The sequence below is a fragment of the Berghia stephanieae genome, chromosome 5 (assembly GCF_034508935.2).
Source record: "Berghia stephanieae isolate SIO BIC M18660-M18661 chromosome 5, UCSD_Bste_1.3, whole genome shotgun sequence".
Lineage (NCBI taxonomy): Eukaryota > Metazoa > Mollusca > Gastropoda > Nudibranchia > Aeolidiidae > Berghia > Berghia stephanieae.
In genome coordinates this window covers 51614583-51635537 of record NC_088364.1, presented here as the reverse complement: position 1 = coordinate 51635537, position 20955 = coordinate 51614583, and the positions used below count along the sequence as shown (strand labels likewise).

The 20955-nt window shown below is 35.3% G+C and overlaps 1 protein-coding gene across 1 annotated transcript in view; it reads left to right on the top strand.

Annotated features, from left to right (window-relative positions):
* Nucleotides 1-20955, top strand: part of LOC144973154 (neuronal acetylcholine receptor subunit beta-3-like) — a 142173-nt gene that overhangs the window by 31688 nt on the left and 89530 nt on the right. Inside the window, exon 2 of the mRNA XM_078915270.1 lies at nt 16871-16991. The gene's annotated coding sequence lies outside the window, so the exon portion shown is untranslated. The remainder of the gene's footprint in view (nt 1-16870; nt 16992-20955) is intronic.

The window sequence follows — 20955 nt, the reverse complement described above, 5'->3', positions numbered from 1 at the left end:
TCACAAACGGTTTTACAACGAAGGCGTCCCCATAGCGTCATATCAGACAAACTTTCAACAACGTTGTCGCCATTGTCATATTATCACAGATGGATTTCATTTCTACATACTCATATTATAGTTACCATTTAATGGTATCTATCGTGGCAGGGATACTTATATAAGCCGATACCCGGACCCTATGGGACTTATAGGTAACCTGTGACTAAACACAAGGATATAATAATAATATTATTGTTGGTAGAATCTACTTTTCCTCCCTCTTTTATCTTTTCCTCTTGGCCTTAATATTTTTCTATGTGTTTGTCCGCATATAGGTAAACATAACATCTATAATCATTTGACTACACTGTTATTTTTGCACTGCTATTGATATGATCTAAAAGTGTCGCTTACATAGTAAATATCATGAATACAGAAACAAAATTCCCGACCTTACTACATAACATTTATTTCTGTAGTAGCAAATAGCTGTGACAATGTATTCGTAATTCTAAAATAGAAAGAAAGACATGCATATATAATGTATATGTACATACATTATACATTCACATTTGCATGTATATGGATATATATTCATCTATCTTTATTATCGTCTTCATCGCGACCGCTTGGTACTTGAATTCACTTAAGCGATTTCCTTAAAATAGTACATACAATTACCTCTCGTGCCAGAAATATTCAGTCTGAGAACTTTCTGGTCATGTATAGACCTTATGAATACGGCCGCCCCTGACTTTTGTGTTCAAGATCAGATGGGTGAGACGTATGGGGAAGGGAGGAGGAGAAATATGGAGGAAGGGGGACTTATTGTGAGGAGGGAGAGTGAGGGACTGGATAGAGCTTAGATGGGGATGGTTGGAACCTTTACTCTACATTCTTTGATATTTGTAGCCGAAGTTATGATCGATTACGTTGATTGTAATAATATCGTTATGTGCAAGCGATCCACTCTACGTAATATCTTATTTGACGCTTTCATTGATTGTCTGGGTGGGTGAGCGTCGGTTTATCTGTATCAATGTTCCTTTTCTGTTTATACTCCTATGATTGTTATACCAAAAGTTTATATTTCTCCTTATGTGCCGCTGCCAACTCCCAAGCAGAATAAAATGATCGAGACCAATCCCAATCTGATGTCCAAAATCTAGAAAATATGAATGATTTTTTTTTTCTTTGACTCTTTTGTTTACTCTTTTTTAACATACGATTAAAACACGCATCTTTGAAATATCTTTGTTACCCCTCTCCATGTTGACTTTACCTTCACAAATATAACAAGCAATTGAGACAACATTCTATATTTTTATTAAAGAGCGTTGTTACCAGCGGGGTACTCATATTACATATAAGTACGGTGAGAGAAGGTGAGTATAAAGAGCGTTTTCCAAGGACTCAACTCTGCCGCATAGAGCAGAACTCGAACCAGGGACCTGCCAGTCCGAAGGCGAGTCTTATCCGCACGATCGAAAGAGAAGCAGCTGCCCATTTGTTAATGGGCGGACAGATCGATGGCAGAAAAACAAGTCTCATATTGGATGGACTTCACACGTTTAAGAATTCAAACCTGCCTTCGTCATTATCTCAACAATTCGTAGCTATAGATAGAAGGAAGTTGACGTCACTCAGGGCTTTGTTATTGTTTTTTGCCATCCGCGTTTATGAGTAATTCTCACTAAACTGTATTAACCAGACTATAAACGTTCTTGGTTACACATAGTTTTGTGTGTTGGTCCGTTATACTTCCGGATGGCAATGTTGTGAGCTTCTTAGCCAAGCGCATACCATCAATAGGAAGAATGCTTTCGATTGTCATCCGACTTCGTAGCTCGGGCGTTTCTCTTATACTTGTTTTAAAGATTATTCAATCGCCTCTATCTTGTGCCTGTTTCTGATGTCTCATATCTCTGCCAGTTACTGTCAATCTGATTTCGTCATTGAGTTACTTCAAATCGTCATCGAAAGTGAGAGGTAATGTTGTTGTTTGTCGTCTCTTGGCCTTTTTTTTTTTTTTTTGTACAACTCATTTTTGTGATTGAGAAATCACTATTATAACTTTATAGATAATAACGTTTGATACTATACCACTGTATACTGCCCGCATACAGCGTGACCCAATGTCGTACCACAAGATGACAAAGCTACATATGAAATAGACAATGATCAAATCAATTGTCACGTTTCCATCTTATTTATTTAATTAACTGTGGTACTCTGGAAAAACATGTATTAAAATTTGGCTAGAAACCCGTTCTTCAAATATTGATCGATTTAAGTGGCGCAAACTCTCAAACCTGGGACATCGCATTTTAAAATTTGGCCAGAAAACTCGTTCTTCTAATTTCGACCGAACTAAATAATCATCATCTTGGCCAAAACTCTCAAACCTGGGACTTTCTTTCGCCATTACGTTCCTAACTGTCAGTTGATTTACCTGTAGTGGCATTCCATTTATGACGAACGTTGTTAAGGATTCCACAGAAAACCCGACATCACAACCACTAGATTGTTTCCTTTACTTGTGATCATAAAATAATGTTGTTATTTCTTTAAACAAACTGTCCCCCCAAGCACGTATCAATTTTTACCTTAATTCGAGACGTCATTGTTATTTAAATCTGAAGTGGAACAAAATTAATTCACTTTATTTTTATTCTTCCGACCTCTCACAAATAATGATAATGATAATCTGATGATAAAATATATAAAGTATTGTCCACTTATTTAATCATGTCACATTTTGTATCGCGTCCGAGAATGTAAAGAGACAGCGGAAGGCTAAATTGTAGGGTTACTTGCAAGGATAATAATGATGATATGAAGGCAATAAAATGTTATATTTTTGTCTTTACAACTAACAGATTCAAATACTTTTGATTTGCAAGTAAACTTCTAAACCACCTTAGTATTCACTCGATTGAATAGATTTTCTCAATAATAATTTAAATTTACATCAACTTACATCAACTCTGAGAGAAATAACGATTGTACGTTGTGGTTAAATTCTTTAGAAGACAAAAGACCCAAACGGTTATATGCTCGAATTAAGGTAAAAATTGATACGCGCTTGGAGGGGACAATTTGTTAAAAGAAAAAACAACATTAATTTATGATCACAAGTCTCCTGACCACACATCAAAATTTTAATGTTATGTTACTTTTTATTTTCAAGTTGATCTCCTAATCCTGATATATTTCTTAGGGCATAAAAAATATATGCGTGTCCTCCTCTTGTTGATTCCATGACATTTTCGTCCGTCCCTGGTGGTCCTGAGAACAGTGGTATTGCTATGTACACACCATTAAATAGTGATAACGATCAGGATTGTGCCAAAAATAATGTTACGTGTACAATTGAAGGAAATGAAACATTTTTTGTTTTCGTGCAGAACACGGGATGTTTGTCACAATAACAGGAATTTGTTTTAATACAATATATTTTTCGCGATGTTTGTGGTGTATGGGATGATGTAAGATCAGGTTCCTGTGCTGTAAAACATAATAAGGTACGCATACCCTGTGGTGTTTGTCCTGAGAAAAAAAAAGGATGAACGTGATATTGATAGTTCCTATTGATTAAACAAAATAGAACATTATCTCAATATTCAAAAACACTAGATATTCAGGAAATCTGATTATGAGGGAGCACTTAGGACATGCAATAAATTATTGTAATAAAACAATACGCATTTGAAATTATTCCATTTCCCTTCCTTAAAACATCGTCGCGGCTTTTCAAGATTCCTTTTCGCTGGTTACATAATAATTAAGAACATCCAAAGATTGGTACCACGCTGATTATGGTCACATCGTCCATAATATCAAACGACAGCATTCACTAGATCCTGCCTACTTCCTACTTTACCTCCTTCAGAGCATGAGTTCTATGTAGCCGGATTTTGTCCCGGTTTTTTAGTGCTGCGATTGAAATGTGCTACTCAATCACTTCAGGGCATGCAAAATGAACGCAAAAGATTACTGATATGGGGGTCTAGGCCCCTACGCCAGCTCTTAGGAGATGGCATAAATGGGATCCACCTTGTAAGTTAAGAACCAAATCACTTGTTTGAGGATTATGGGAAAGAACGCACCGAGGGGTGGAGGTGGGGAGGGGATATCTGGAAATTGCTTAAGTCTCCCCAAAATCCCGTACTTCGTGTTTGTGTTTTGCTGTTGTGCACCGATGATGTAGAGCGTTACTGGTAGGTTTTGATCTCTCTCTCTCTCTCTCTCTCTCTCTCTCTCTCTCTCTCTCTCTCTCTCTCTCTCTCTCTCTCTCTCTCTCTCTTAGTCATATCTCCCTCTATCTATTGTCCCTTTCTTAGAGGCTTTGAAAGATGTGATTTTGTCAAGGCCATTGCTGCGATCCATAGCCGAAAAAATTGGAAGTTCATAGAAGTATTTGGGTGATACAATTTGTTGGGTAAATCACAGTGCATAGATTTTACTCACTCACCTCATATGTGAATGTGAGAAGTGGTACAAAAATAGGCGAGTTGTGCTTATGAAATGAAATTTGGTATGAAGTGAGTAGAAAAGTGCCAGAAGACAATAGAGAATAAAAAATTTTTTCGCGGCGGTGGTGGGGTTTGAACCTGCGACCTTATTGGTACGACAACTCCGCCTGGCAGGTGAGAGCGTGGCTCTACCGTGTGAGCTATCCACGAACACAAAAATATTCGTTTCAAACCCAAAGTCATTTCTAGAAATTTTTAGAGAATAAAAAAATTTTTATTCTCTATTGTCTTCTGGCACTTTTCTACTCACTTCATATCTTGTTGTTACCAACATAAGTGCCTGCTCCACTCACTTTTCTGAATTAAAAATTCACCCCATACACCGGAGCATACTCAATGTCTTAATCGTTTCTATGTTATATGTTTGTGATGAGAATATTGGCTATTAAGCTTAACTGCTGGTCAAAATTATTTCGCGATGGTGGTGAACGAATCGGCGATCTCAAGAAGTGGGTGAGAGAGGGATCTAGAAATGACTTTGGGTTTGAAACGAATATTTTTGTGTTCGTGGATAGCTCACACGGTAGAGCCACGCTCTCACCTGCCAGGCGGAGTTGTCGTACCAATAAGGTCGCAGGTTCAAACCCCACCACCGCCGCGAAAAAAAGTTTTATTCTCTATTGTCTTCTGGCACTTTTCTACTCACTTCATATCTTGTTGTTACCAACATAAGTGCCTGCTCCACTCACTTTTCTGAATTAGAAATGAAATTTGGCAACATATGGCTGGTTTGGAGAAAAAATATTAAGCATTGTGACGCGCATTGATCGTGGTGAAATCGTTTAAAATGCGGTATATGGGTAAGGTGTTTTTGATTTATTTATTTATTTATTATTTTTATTTTATTTTATTTTTTTTGTTTTATTTTCGTTTAATTTATTGTGTGTGTGTGTTTTGTTTTGTTTTTGTTTTTTTGCTTCTTGTTGTTTTTGGTTTGTTTGGTTGATTGGGGCTTTTTTTTTTAACTTTTGTTTGTTTTTTGTTTGACTTATAACGAGTCGTAACATTTACAATTAGTCTCCTGTATGTGTAGATATAGCTGTTCTTACTAACTTAAAGGAATGCGAGGGCCGTTAAGGATTAACGCGAAGTCCCAGATTCGAGAGTTTTGCCAATGGCCATCTAAATCAATCGATATTTGAATGACGAGTTTTCTGGCCAAATTTTTAAATACGAGTTTGTCCAGAGTACTGCAGTCAACTGGTTAAAAGCATAATAATAAGACATGACATCAACTCGAACAACACGAACGAAATCAATAACAAACAAGATGGCGTTTGTTGTCCCTTACGCCCTCCCACATTTCTGTATTTGATGCCGGTTAATTATTCATTATATCCACAGCATAATTTTCAAACCGCTATCTGGTGTAATGATAATATTATAATATAATTCCTCCGCGGATAAAATAACTTGACTTTCTCCTCTTTGGTATTTACGTTGTACCTACTCATTCTATTGACACAACTAAGCCATGAATAATGTATAACAGTGTGTACCAATTATACACACATACATAAAACATAATTGTGTTGTTTGTGTGTTGTGTAGACCGTGTCAAAATAACGTGTTTGCCCAGATCGCTGCGTAGTAATGGAACCGTTGTAAATAATTCATCTCTACGACTTTCTCCTCCTGTTTGTTTGTCCACATTTGCGTCTTACGTCAGACTTTATCGTTATATCCTTTTGTATGTCTGTATCACCCTCCCCTGTTATAAAAATAAAACATAATATATGTTTTTGATTGTTTTTCTTATATTATTATTATTTTAACAATTTCTAAGTTGGATTCACGATGGCCTGTCTCGATCGTGTTTACAAACCATTACAGACAAACCAATTTCTAAAAATATCTCGACTTTGACAGAGATTAATAGATCATAATCATTCATCTTTGCAGTTCCTTTTTCTTTTAAAAGTTGTACTCTGTTTATTATTTTTAAGATATTGAGATTGTGGCGGAAGATTATCGAAGTTCGAAGAAAAAAAAGTCATTAGATATTGATTATCTCTGAAAAAATGAACAAAAATGATACATGTTTACATACGGTTATGTGGTCTTCTGTTATGACACCCGTTTTCAGATTAAAAGGTCCTGGGTTCGAGCCTCGCTCGGTGCATTGTTCAGTCCGTGGAAAAGGCTCTTTACTAACAGTCTCTCACCGTACTCAGGTGTAAAATGAGTATCTAGACTTTAACAGTGTTGTCTCTGTCGGAAAAAAATTGTAATATCACCTAACAGGCGTCATGACTAATGTTTTCTTTATTTTATTTATCATCATGTTTACTATACAATAAATACCTAATGAGAGAGCTCAATCATAATAATAATTATTATAATAGTAATAATAATAACAATAATAATAATAGTAGTAGTAGTAGTAGTAGTAGTAGTAGTAGTAGTAGTAGTAGTAGTAGTAGTAGTAGTAGTAGTAGTAGTAGTAGTAGTAGTAGTAGTAGTAGTAATAATGATAACAATAATAATTTTGCTTTTTTGCTTTGATCTTTATTTTTACAAGTGGTGGTATGAAAGTCAAACTGATCTAAAATTATATTAAATGTCGGTTTTTCTCGTTTTAAAATACGGTACACATACCACTCTATAAAACACAAAAAACGCAAGGAAAAAATACCATCATGAGATGATGGGTCGCATATATTATTATTCCCTTTCCATCTGTTTGACATTGCATATGCGATTCTAAATCAAACTCATCACAGCGTAAGATGTTAACGTATTTCTGCCCACGCTGGCGACCTCCAACGTTCGATTATGTCCGCCACATAATTCATGCCAATCTGCATCCATCCTTATTATGTCTACCCGGTCTGGACTCATTTCATTTATCATAATTTTGGTTTGTTTATTTATTTTTTTAACCAGTAAACTGCCGTGCTCTTCTGGAAAGACAACAGATTAAACAAAAAGATGGCCAAAATATTTTCTTTCAATGAAATATCGATCGATTTAAATAATCCCAATATTGCACCCCCCCCCCCCCCCCCAAAAAAAAAAAAATTTTTTTTAAAAACCCCTCAAACTTGGGACTTCGCGAAGAAGTATTTGCCAGGATTAGGGTCATTTAAATCGATCGATATTTGAAGGGCGAGATTTCTGGCCAAATTTTTAAATACGTGATTTCCAGAGTACGGCAGTTAACTGGGTAAATTCGAAACGTCAAGGTGTTTTTGTTTAAAATGTGTTATTACGTCACATAAAGACGTTTCCACATTATCTGCTTACGTCAAAGATCATGTTTTGTATGTTTTAAAACAATGCATTAAATTAACAATACAATGGATATTTAAAAAGAGGATTTAATCAATACTAAAATTAAAATGATAGAATAAAAAATGAAGAAGTATGGAAAAGAACACAGCAGAAACCAGTGGGAGAGGAAATAGGAAGAAGACGATGGAGGTGGATTGGACACACGCTTAGAAAGAACGACTCTACTATAACAAAGAAAGTATTGGACTGGAACCCTCAGGGCAGAAGATCAAGGGGAAGGCCACGAGGAACATGGAGAAGAATTAAAGAAGCTGATATACAGAGAAGTGGTAAGACCTGGAATGAGATTAAAAAGATAGCTCAGGATAGGGAAGGATGGACATTGTTTGTCTGTGGCCTATACCCTGACCCAGGGTGAAAAAGGCAATGATGATGATGATGAAAATTAAAATATACAAAAACAAAATTAATTTGCTTTTGAAATATTTAAATAACAATGTGAAATTGAATGTTAGCTTCAATTTAATATTCGATAGCAGATAAAATGAACGTTTCGGGTTTCCCCTTTATCAACAAGCCAGGATGAATGAAAAACGACAGACAAATGAGATAATGTGGTAGTGGTATTTAATTCTTTGTGCTTCGAGCATCAACATTTACATTTTGAAATATCTAGACATTTGTGCGTCATTGCCAACTTACTTGCAAGTTTTATTTTTAGATGCTATTTTGGTTTTTCAAGGAAACATCGTAATTTGTTCTATCTAACATGTTTGAGTGCGGTTATTTGGTCTAGTGGTATCCCACTCGCCTTCGAATCGGAAGGCCCTGGGTTCGAATCCTCCTCTGAGCCGCGCATAGTTCAGTCCTGGGAAAAGGCTCTTTACTCACATTCTCTCATCGTAGTCAGGTGTAAAATTGCGCTATATGATATAAATATGAATTTTCATATCTTTATAAAAAATCTATTTTTTTTCTAAAATGTTGTATATCATTGTATGTAATGTGTAATGAATCCCTGCATACTTACTGATGATCTGTTTGTTAATTATGATTGAAGACATATTGTGGATTTGGAAATCCTTTTTGTAAATTAATACAACAGCATGCTCCAGGCTAATGAGTTGAAGGTTCTTCCTACCCAATTCTCCTCACGTAGTGTTAATATGGAATATATATATTAATATATATATATATATATATATATATATATATATATATATAACTATATATATACATATATATTTTATGTATGTATGTATATAACTATATATATATTATATATATATATATATATATATATACATATATATATATATGTGTGTGTGTGTGCGTGTGTGTATTATATATATATATATATTATATATATATATATATATATATATACACACACATATGCTTTCTCTATCGCAGCCAACACCCCCCCCCCAAACACACACACACACAAACACACACACACACACACACATACATACATACACACACAACTCCTCTATATTTATTATCTATCCGTCTGCATAATTTTTATTTTCTGTGTTATCCATCAGTGTTATTTGTATATAATATTTATGAAATCCTTTTCTTAAAAACAAGAATAATTCTTCCACACGAACCAATATACAGCTTGACTTATAAATATCATTTGGTCAATAAACGCCCGATCTTTGAGATACTCTAACTACTTGAATAGTGGTCTGTATCAAATAATAGTAATAATAATGATAATAATAATAATAATAATAATAATAATAATAATAATAATGATAATAATAATAATAATAATAATAATAATAATAATAATAATAATAATAATAATAATAATAATAATAATAATAATAATAATAATAATAATAATAATAATAATAATAATAATAATAATAATAATAATAATAAAATAATAATAATAAATAATAATATATAATAATAATAATAATAATAATAATAATAATAATAATAATAAATAATAATAATAATAATAATAATAATAATAATAATAATAATAAGTGAAATATAAAGCCGTCGTATTTTGATAATTGAGAAAAGTTTGTTCTTTTTAAAAAATTATAACAAATGAATAAGATATGATTTTTCCGTATATTTAGTTTAAATATCATAATGGACACAAACACTACACAAATTTCCAATTATTGTTCGTCTAATTTATGGCTTTTTCTCAATTTCCCCATGAAAGTCTAGCCACGAGGATAAACATTTCAAACCATAAACAAATAATTAAAATTTTCTGTTTGCCCTCGTCGTCTCAATAGTTTAAAAAATGGTATCATCATTTAAGTCATTTGACATCATTATTTGTTATTTCATTTTGTTCACAAAATAATCTTCGTGACATTTTTCGGTTTGATTAATGAGGAGTAATGTTAATGTTTATAAAAGAAAATAATGGGAATAGTATTCAACAGTAATGACTTGGTGATAATGTAAATATTGTCAATAGAAATAGGTTGATCGAATGGCATCAGCTTCTAATGGTGCCACACTACTAAGTTATGATCATCTATCCAGGCCGCAAAGTCATCGTCTGGAACCCTCCTGGAAGCTTGGTCACAACGCAATGTTTAACTAGATGCTCTGAGGTTTCGGGATCTTGGCCACAACGTGTACATGTTGGACAGGTGACAAGTCTCCACCGATGAAGGGAGTGTGCCGTGAGGCAGTTTCTCGACCGACGTCGGTAGCTGCCACCCAATCTCTCCTTTTGTTGGTGGAAAAGCCTGGCAACTTCTCACCCAATTTCGAGGAGTCGATGTCCCCGCCGCCTCGAGAAATTTAATTCGTCCAAACTGACTTCCATCTCGTATAAGTAGCTATGTCCGAAGTCAGGGAAGCTACGTCCAAGGGATGCGGGGACTCATTTCGGCTCGAAACAAGGTTTCCCCTTTCCCTCTCTTTTTGATCTTATTAAGCCAGTTGTTTGTAATCGTGTCCCGCCGGACATCCTGAGGTCCAGCGTGATCTCCAGGTACTTTGGATTCGGCTCATATGGGAGAAGCCGGTTCCCGATGTTGACGTTCAGTTTACGGATGTGCCAACCACTGCATATGTGGGTTACTCAAAGTAATGTATGGACCCACATATGTGACCCTACGCCTCGAAGCGGTATTAAGTCGGGATTTGGAAAACGAAGAAAACAGGTTTTAAAGTGGAAATGGTCAAAATGATCAAATTTCAGTTTTTGGTTGTTTCATAAACTACAATCATTTTTCTAGATGAAAACATAATAATTCAACACAAGTATTGACGATAAGTTATATATATTTAAAGTTTTAAAAAGCAACTATCAGTGAAATATTCAAAAAAAGAATTGACTTTCTCTCAGAGAGCCAACATTTACAAGGCTGCACTTGCCAATAATAGCTAATAACAAATACTTTAACCTCAAACTTTATCCTCGTTGGTTTTTAAAGTTCATGTTGCTCTACTTATCACTTGATGCACTTTTAGCACTCTCTCTCTCTCTCTCTCTCTCTCTTCTCTCTCTCTCTCTCTCTCTCTCTCTCTCTCTCTCAAACACACACACACACACACACACACACACACTACAATCACCACCACCGCATCTTCATCACGAACACTACTACTACAATCACCACCACCACCGCATCATCACTGCCACTACTACTTCAACCACTACCACCACATCATTATCACTACTGCTAAAACCACCACCACCACATCGTCATTACTACTACAACCAGTACCACTACATCATCATTACTACTACAACCACCCACACAACATCATCACTACTACTACAACCACTGCCACTACTACAACCACAGTCACCACCACCACCACCACCACATCATCATCACTACCACTACTACTACAATAGCCATTATGACATCATCATCATCACCACTACTACAACTATTGCTATCACTACTACCACTACTACTACTACTACTACTATTACTACTACTACTACTACTACTACTACTACTACTACTACTACTACTACTATTACTACTACGACTACTACTACTACTACTACAACCACCAACACAACATCATTCTCACTACCATCATTATGTTTTGGAGCTTTTTTTCACTTGAAATAAGGAAACTTTGGGGTTGTATTTGGCAATGTGCTCATAAATCAGAAAATATTTGTAATCAGTTATCTATTTCGATCTATACAATATGTAAACACAATACCAAATATCATCCCAATTCCCATTTTGTGTGTGCGGAAATTCCTCTTTCGGTATTGAAATTCCTCCGAGTGGTGTCTGAAATTCATGTGAGTCAAATTGAAAATTGGCGTCTCTGCAAATTTTACTATTCTCGTCAAATTTTCAATGCCCGTATCTGAAGAGTTATCTTTGCCCCATTGATTTGATTATGTGTGAAAACGGTGCCTCACAAAAAAGTCGATTTTCTCAAAACTTGGTTTTACACTCTCCCTACTTCAAACGGTCATAGTTGGGCAATGAATAATCAAAATTTTATAAATTTGGTATCAAAATTTTAAGCATAATATAAGCTATGATTGGGTACCAAAAACCCAAAATTGAAAAATCCGACTTAATACCGTTTCGAGGCGGAGGGTCACATATGCAGTGGTTGGCACATCCGTAAACTGAACGTCAACATCGGGAACCGGCTTCTCCCATATATCCTCGTATCCTCATATCCCAGCCTCAGGAGGAAGTGTAGACATAAAACAACATTGGCGCCAGAACAGATCGATGAGTTTCCTGACTTTGCTCGTGGTGTCTCCCAGGGCGACGTGGAATTGTCTTTCCCCTAAGATTGAAGAGAACAGCTTCAAGGTCCGTTTGAACCTTATGATGTTTGCAAGTTCGAGCATTAACCCTTCGCAGCAGACGGTATCATACGCCGTTGATAGGTATATAAATACAGCACCAGTTTGTTGTTTCCTTTCGAATCCTGCTTCAATACGCTCTGTAAGGGCAATGACCTTCTCCGTTGTGCACCTCCCTACCCTGAAGCCCGCCTGCTCTGGTGGCAGGGCAGCGCCTAGCACCGGCCGCCGGCCCCCAATCAGTTCAGTAGCACACGCTCCAGAATATTGTACAGGCAGCTCAGAAGTGATATGGGTTTGTAACTGTCGGCCTCCTTCGCCGGTTTCCCTGGCTTCAGAGGTACAACTATCTTAGCCTGCTTCCACACTTGTAGAAACTTTCCTTTTACAAGGAAGTAACAGAAATTGCCTCTGCCAGCCTTGTACAGCGAATGGCTAAATCAGTTTCGAAACTAAAACCGATGGACGAGGGCACCATGTGCTTCGCTGTTGCGTAATTGACCAGTAGATTTTATCAATCAAAACAAATCATTTGTGACACACGCTCAAGCCCGCTCGGACAAATATAACCGGTTTTTTCATAATCACTAAAATGAAGAAAGTTATATCACTCTGCTCTTTGTTTGTTTTTACCCCTAGATATGTGATTAGTTCTCATTAGATTCTTTCAATCAGACTATAAATGTTAAAGGTTACAAATATAGTTTTCTGTCGTGGTGCAATTGATCAGGCGTGTGTTTTAATTAAACGGATATCATCGATTGTAAACTGTGCAGTTTGCGTAGTTTAGCACTAACTGTCCGAGGGGCGTAGTTATATTTCCTTCCTTTAGGCGTCTATTATACTACGAGTCTGTTACGAATATCATATTAAAGGAAATAACAGTGGAGTTATTGTTTCAGGACAAATTACGCTAAATAAATCAAAATACTATTTTTGACATGGAAAATATATAGATAATCCTTACTCCTGAGTGAAGAAGAAACTTCAACTGAGAAAACATTTTATAAAACTGATCGCAAAATTATGTGACGTGTGTGTAATTTTTGCTTAGATATCTAATATTTCCTGATATTGTGTAACTCCTCGAAAATATTAAAACACAATAATATGGAACAGGAACATCGCGGTCCCAAAACTATTCTTATTTAGTTAACAACAAAGACAATGATATAAAAATGGTATCGCAATACGGTAGATCTGGAAAAACGAGAGCAAAGTCTGCTTTGTTTTAGTTGTTTTTTTGTTTTGGTTGTTTTGTTTTGTTTTTTTTTGTTTTGTTTTTTTTTTGTTTTGTTTTTCTTTCTGGTTTTGTTTTGTTTTTGTTTTTTGTTGTTTTTTTGTTCTGCTACATGATAAAAACAATCTAGTGCAAAAGGATGGCAGAATATTTACTTATATTGAATGATTAAGGATATTTTCTATATTTTTAATGAAAAAAAAATATTATGATAGTTTATCGAAAAGAAAATATATTGCTTGACTCCTGTTAGTCGAACGTGTTGTTACCAGTATGGATAAACAGATAGTATAGACAATCCATTTGAATTGTCGATAAAACGTCACGGTTTTGCTGTTGTTCTTGTTGTTGTTGTCGTTGATATTCAAGAGAAAGGATGTCCATCCCAAGAAGAAAACTACTACGTGACGTAAACCAAATCTCGTGTCTTATTTCTTCTATGGGTTGTAATATTCTGATTTTATGGTAGCTTTTTTACAGCCCGCTGCCACCCGTCTCTCCGATCAATGATGCAAGAGGATCTCGCATTTCCTCCATTATAATCAATTATTTTTCCACGACACAATTTTTTTACGGGTGATTATTATCATATCTTTGATTATCGTTGCTGTTATCGTTGCCGGATTCATTCTGCTGCTTTGGACAGGAGATCTGTAACAAGACCGTCGATTTAGACTGTTAGATAGCCACTATTTTTTTAAATATTTTATTTGTGTGCGTGCATGTGTGTGCACGTGTGCGTGTGTGTGTATGTGTGTGTGTGTAGGTGTCCGTGTGTGCAATGATCGCTGTAGCTTTTAGAGAGGACACAACCGCTCAGCCATTATGAAAGAAGAGATATAAAAAAAACAATGGATTGTGTCGGGTTTTACGCATTGGTGTTCGGAGAGTTATCAGGATATGTAATCAATCGCTTTAAAATGGTTTTATGTCGGGGGGAATGAACTTCATTCATAAATTTAAACTTTAAGTTTATTTTCATTAAGATTTAGTTAAAATTAACACCTCTATTGAAGTGAGTGAGTTTTGGAGTTCAAACTTTAAATATAACATAAATTGCCTAATTCTGAAAATATGACCAAAAAGCCGCCATCGTGCCTCTAGGATTTGAATGGATAAGGGTCTTTCATTGCATTTTTCATACAGTGTTTTATTGCTTATTTTTGTGGGGTATCGTATATTCAGGACTCTTTTCAGTTGTTTTCTATGGAATCTGTCTAATCTTTGCTCTTCGGTTCCTGTCAGTGCCCCATGTTCTACAGTTATATATAAGCACGGATTTTACAAATTATGAATTAGATATTACTTGTTTACAAGATTGGGTTATGTATGATTTAAAATCCCTGTGAAGTTATCATTTCAATAGCATTTAGAAGTATAAAAGGAACAAATCTGTCACAAAAGTAACTAGATGCACTCAAAGCGCTTTATAAAGGGTCCCAAGCCAACAAGAATACTTAACATTTAGGACGAGGCATGATGCCTATAATACGGCCTTTTTACAATGTGAGCAAAGACATTGCACCTCTCAAAACATGACTTGAACTCGGAAATCCCGTCCATAAATGCGATTGGCGTACCACAAGACCACAAAGGGGGAAAAAAAGCAAAACACCCTCTCTATAAACATTGTCCTCCTGAAAGCTCTACTACAAAATTCTTCGTGCACCGTCTCATTTATTTGTGAAGAAATCTATGACTGAGACCGAAGCGGCACCTTCTTAGGCAGTTATTACATAGGGACATTGACACGATAAGGGTTATGATTACTGGAAGATGAAGCCAAAGGGTCAATCCGCATTGTCCGTAATCATGACGATGACCATAGTCATCGGAATTTATCTAGTTATTAGTGGGTTGGTAGGGAGGAAAGGAGGGGGACTGCAATTGGGTAGGTTCCTCTCTTTTTATACCCTCTTAGTCTCTCTCTCTCTCTCTCTCTCTCTCTCTCTCTCTCTCTCTCTCTCTCTCTCTCTCTCTCTCTCTCTCACACATTGACACACACACGTATATATATATATATATATATATATATATATATATATATATATATATATATTAATATCCCTCTCTATCTATCTATCTATCTATCTATCTATCTATCTATCTATCTATCTATCTATCTATCTATCTATCTGTCTGTCTATCTTTCTAATAGGAATTTTGCACTTTTGTAACATGCCTTCATTGGTGTTACAGGCCTCTCGGGAGCCATGTAGACCTTGTAGTGGTAGCTCTAAAAGTTCCAAAAGGTCCTAATTATGGACAAAGAGACCTAAATTAAATATCAGTGTAGACAAACTAATGCCACTCTGTGGTTTACTTTAATCAATCGCAATAATATAAGTTTTCTATCCAAAGTGATAAAAATCTGTTATGTCAGAGTACGGGAGAGTACAGTTGCAGTCAGGATGATTGGAGAGGGAAATAATATTTCATCAACTGTCCTTTCATGCCTGACGTTGAAATTACCTGTGTATTGCCAACTTCATTCTCTGACACAACGCGAATCCTCTCTTGTTTTATTTTTTTGTGAGGTTGTGTGGGGTTTTTTTTTTCAAAAGTTATACAAATAACATTCACTGTTAATTTGAAAATTTTTGTTTGACATCACTGTTTCAAATTATTTTATTTTTTTGTTATGTTTTGTTCTTTTGTTTCGTTATTTTTGTTTTGTATTTTTTGTTTGTTTGTTTGTATTTTTTGTTGTTTTTTTTTTTGTTGTTTTTTTTTTTTTTTTGCTTTTTTTGTCTTCTTGTTTATATTATTTGTTGTTGTTTTTTTCTTGGGGGGGGGGGGGGGGAATTGGTTATATTCTTTATTATAGTTTCCATTTGTTTCATTTTTTAGTTGTTTATTTTTCTATATTTTTTGTTTTGTTTTGTTTATTGGGGGGTTTTGTTTTATTTTTTGTTTGTTTTTTTTCGTTTGTTTGTTTGTTTGTTTGTTTTTGCTTCGTTTCGTTTTGTTTGGGTTTTTTTATTTGTCCTAAGGTTCAAGATTTCTTTTCTTTTTACTTGTTTTGTGAATAAAACAGCATATTTAGATCACATAAATATACTGATATTTCCATTATACTCTTGTCATTCACAGATGAGTATCATTACTACATCGATCATGGATACTAAAAGGCTATAACAATGCTATTTCCTTGGATAAAGTATCATCGTTTTGAATATCTAAGGATACCTATGTTAAAATTACTATTCTGACGGTAAGTAGTGAATCTTTTTTAAAAAATTATTTACAACCAACGCTTTCACAAGAGGGCAACGAGGTGGTCTAGTGATTATGGCTTTGCACTATGACCCCGGAGGGTTCAAGCCCGGCTTCAGGCAATTTCGTCTTTCTCCTTGGGGACGATAAACCCCCGCTTTTAAAAAAAATTGTCAGCTTTTTTAAATTCCTTCAAGGGATGATTAACTAAACGAAATAAAATACAAATTTTGGTCTACGTGAGGAATAAATTGTGGATTCAAACGCTGGATTATAATAGTCTTGAAAAATGTGCGATGTCAATATATAGTTAAAGTGTTATTCTTTAAAGCCACGAAAAACCTGGATGTCGTACACTTTATGGGCGGGACAACGTGGCTTTGCTTAGTACCCGAAAGATAGCGAGTTCGGATACTCGCTGCGCTATGGTGGCCTTGAGCTAGTCACCTCGCCCTAGTTCACTTTGATACACCGCACTGCAGCTGACGCACGCCTGGGTTATTCCAGTCTTTCCCTTGGAATAGACCCAAAGACAAATTTTCCCAATGGGATGAATAAAAGGAATTTTAGTTTTTAGTGTTTTTTACGGGGGTTGTTTTGTTTGTCCAGTTTCTACGGCGAAAAAAACGTAACATTTGCTTATTGCCCTATGCATATGACGTGTATTACCACAGCACTCGTAGGATCAATACAAATAACTCTTTTCTGGGTTGTTCTCTTTTTTTTTTTTGGCACTGTTCCATGCAATTAGGTCCAGGAAAAAAATACTCTAACATCAAAATTTCCTTCGTGACACGTTTTCCATTGTTGGGTCATATTAACTTTCCTTTCACTAGTCTCATCTTTCTGTTGCTCCCTGTTGTTTTACATAATGTTCTCACCAAGAGGCCACAGTAATTTGATTCCAACTCGGATAATAAAACAAAAATTTGATACCGAAGGCCTCCCAGTAGAGCTTATATTCGATCAATTCTCGTTCCTTCCCTTCTTTAATCTTTTTTTATATTTTTTTTTTGCGGGGGGGGGGGGGGGGGGGGTTAATTGACTCTATTTTTAAATTTTGGAGGATTGTTGAAATAACGGGGTTATTATTTTAACATGACATCTAGTCAATTACGCGGGGGGTTTTTTCTGAAGAATACTGTTTCTGGGAAGAGTATAAAATGTTATAAATTAGTCTTTAGCTATGGTTAATTCTTAACACAGGAAAACATTATGGTAATGCCCAATTCACGAATTAAAAAGCAAATCACATAATAATACAAACACGCACAGATACAGATACTGACATCAAACTTCACCCTTCTTTCTCATAAAAATCCAAAATGACAAATTAAAAAATGTGAGTTCTTTTATGGAAATCTGAAAAGGTGTATATATATATATATATATATATATATATATATATATATATATATATATATATATATATATATATATATATATATATATATATACGAAACAGTATCATATTGATTTTGTTATTGGCTGAAGAGGGGTTTTGAGCCTGAAACATTTTGTGTTTCCCTTTTTTTTTCGAAGCTGTTATATTCAATTTTGTTCAATACTTTGTGTGAAAAATCTGGTTTGTTGGGCATTTTGATTAATCAATGTATGGATTAAAAATATTTTATGACTAAAATGTAAAAAAAAATGGGTTTGTGACTCACAGTTTCAATCCGGTATTTTCTCGGGGGTAAATCGGATACTAGATAGTCGACGTGCACTTATTTTGCAGGTCTCATAACCCGTTATGGGGCCATTGTTGTAATGGGAATTATCAACTCAAAATATGGTCCATTAGGTGCAACAATATATCAGGCCCACTATGTACACGTCGATTAAATTCTCTCTACTTCATGAAATTTTATTTAAAGTAACCGCTATAATGAGATCAACAATTTCCTTTCTCAAATTTCTTAATTCTCAGATTAAAAAATTTTAAACACGATTTTCGGAATCTGGTCAGCCCGACATAATAATACCGAATTGAGCGGTTGAGTCACATTTTGTCAGTTTCTCCGTGGTTCAATGTCCGTCTTAGCGGGGTTGTTTTGTTTTGTTTTGTTTTTCCCTGCATGGACAACGATGGATTCCGACTTTTACAATAGCGCCTGCTGTATTGTGCTTTCATAATTCATAATCCACGATAAAGTTATATTTATATCATTTTTCCCCCTCTTAAATCTTAATGCCTAATGTCTTATTCTCAAAAATAAGTGTCTACAGATATCAAAATAAAGTCTCAGACGAATAACATTACTATCGGCGTATTGTTATTATTATCAGGAATAGAGCTGATATTCTTTCGCTTTTGTTTTGTTTCGTTTCCTATCTTTTCAATAATTTTTTTCACCTTCCGTAATAATTGACAGCGCTCAACGTCTTGCTTGCTCTCCATACGTTGAGCTATTTTTCTCCCTGAGAAAAATGCGGTGGCTTTTAGCTGAAATCAATTTGATCTGTGTTGTTCTTTTTTATTATTGTTTATAGAAATGAGCAAGCTTGTCTCTTTCTTTGGCGCACGTTCGGGACAAACAGGCTGCATTAGTGAGACGGTTTTACATTCTTAATCGTGCATGCACACGCGTGCATTATGTATGCGCTGGGGCTATCTTTAAGGGGAGTGTGATAAATGCGTGGATGGTTTTTAATGGATGATGGGGTGAGAAATGAATGCTAGATGCATAATGAAATGATGGATGGATGGGATGGGTGGATGACGGGAAAGGAAAACATTTGAATAGATGGATGGATGGTCTGATGTTTGGTTTCACGCATGAATGAATGGATGGATAGATGGATAGATAGATTGATGAATTGGTCGATTGAGGGGAAGGTGTATGAATTGACTGATGATCGGGTGGTTGATTTCATGGATGAATGGATGGATGGATGAATAGATGGATGGAGAAATGGAGGGATATTTGGAGGAATGAATGAATTAATGGATGAGATGTACAGGTGGATTGTTTGGTGACTGGGTGATTGGAGGATGACATTGGCAGGGATAGATGGATGAATGAATGGATGGATGAATGGATGGATAATTGATGGATAGATGGATGAATGAATTAACGGTCGCATGGATTAAAGTCGGAGAAAGGGATGAATGGATAGATGGATAAATGGATGAGTGGATAAATGAAAAAATTGGTGGATCGATTGATCGATGAAGTCTTAATAGTTGGAATGAACGTTTAACAATAGAGAGATGGTCAATTAAAGAAAATCATTTCATAGTTTATGGTCCATTCTCAGAAGATCGTCTGTCAAGATATTGGTAAAGGATGTTGAAATGTCAAAATAATGCCAGACATATTGTAGTTCCATGACATAACAAATTTCTTTGATTTTGATCGGGTAAGAACGAAAGTGAAGAAATGATAAGCTGCAATAAATAAGATAAGACAGATGCTTGTTAACGTTTGTTTTCCTCTTTATCAAAACAAAATGTAAAATTATATATATATATATATATATGCATGTATATATATATTATATATATATATATATATATATATATATATATATATATATATATATATATATATATATATCTTGTGCCTTTATTAATATTTGAAGGCCATTCATTTGTACAGTTTTCTTGCGTGTAATTTTTAAAATTTGTTTTGATAAATGGGAAAACGTATTGATTAACGATAATCTTATGTTATTTATTGAAGATTAACATTACTGGGGGAGAGGGGGTCGAGTGGTTTAGGCATCGCACTGTGAGCCGGAAGGTTCTAAGGCATTGCACTGTGAGCCGGAAGGTTCCGGGTTCGAGCCCAGCTCGACTTTTTTATTCCTTCGGGCAAGATTATATAGAACCCCAAATTTGCTCACTGTGGACAACATGGGCGAATCCTGTTGACATCTGACAATGTTTGATGGATTATCTATATTCCTTCATGGAATGCCTGGCGACGCTATCCCATGATGCCGTATCGGAAAGGCGT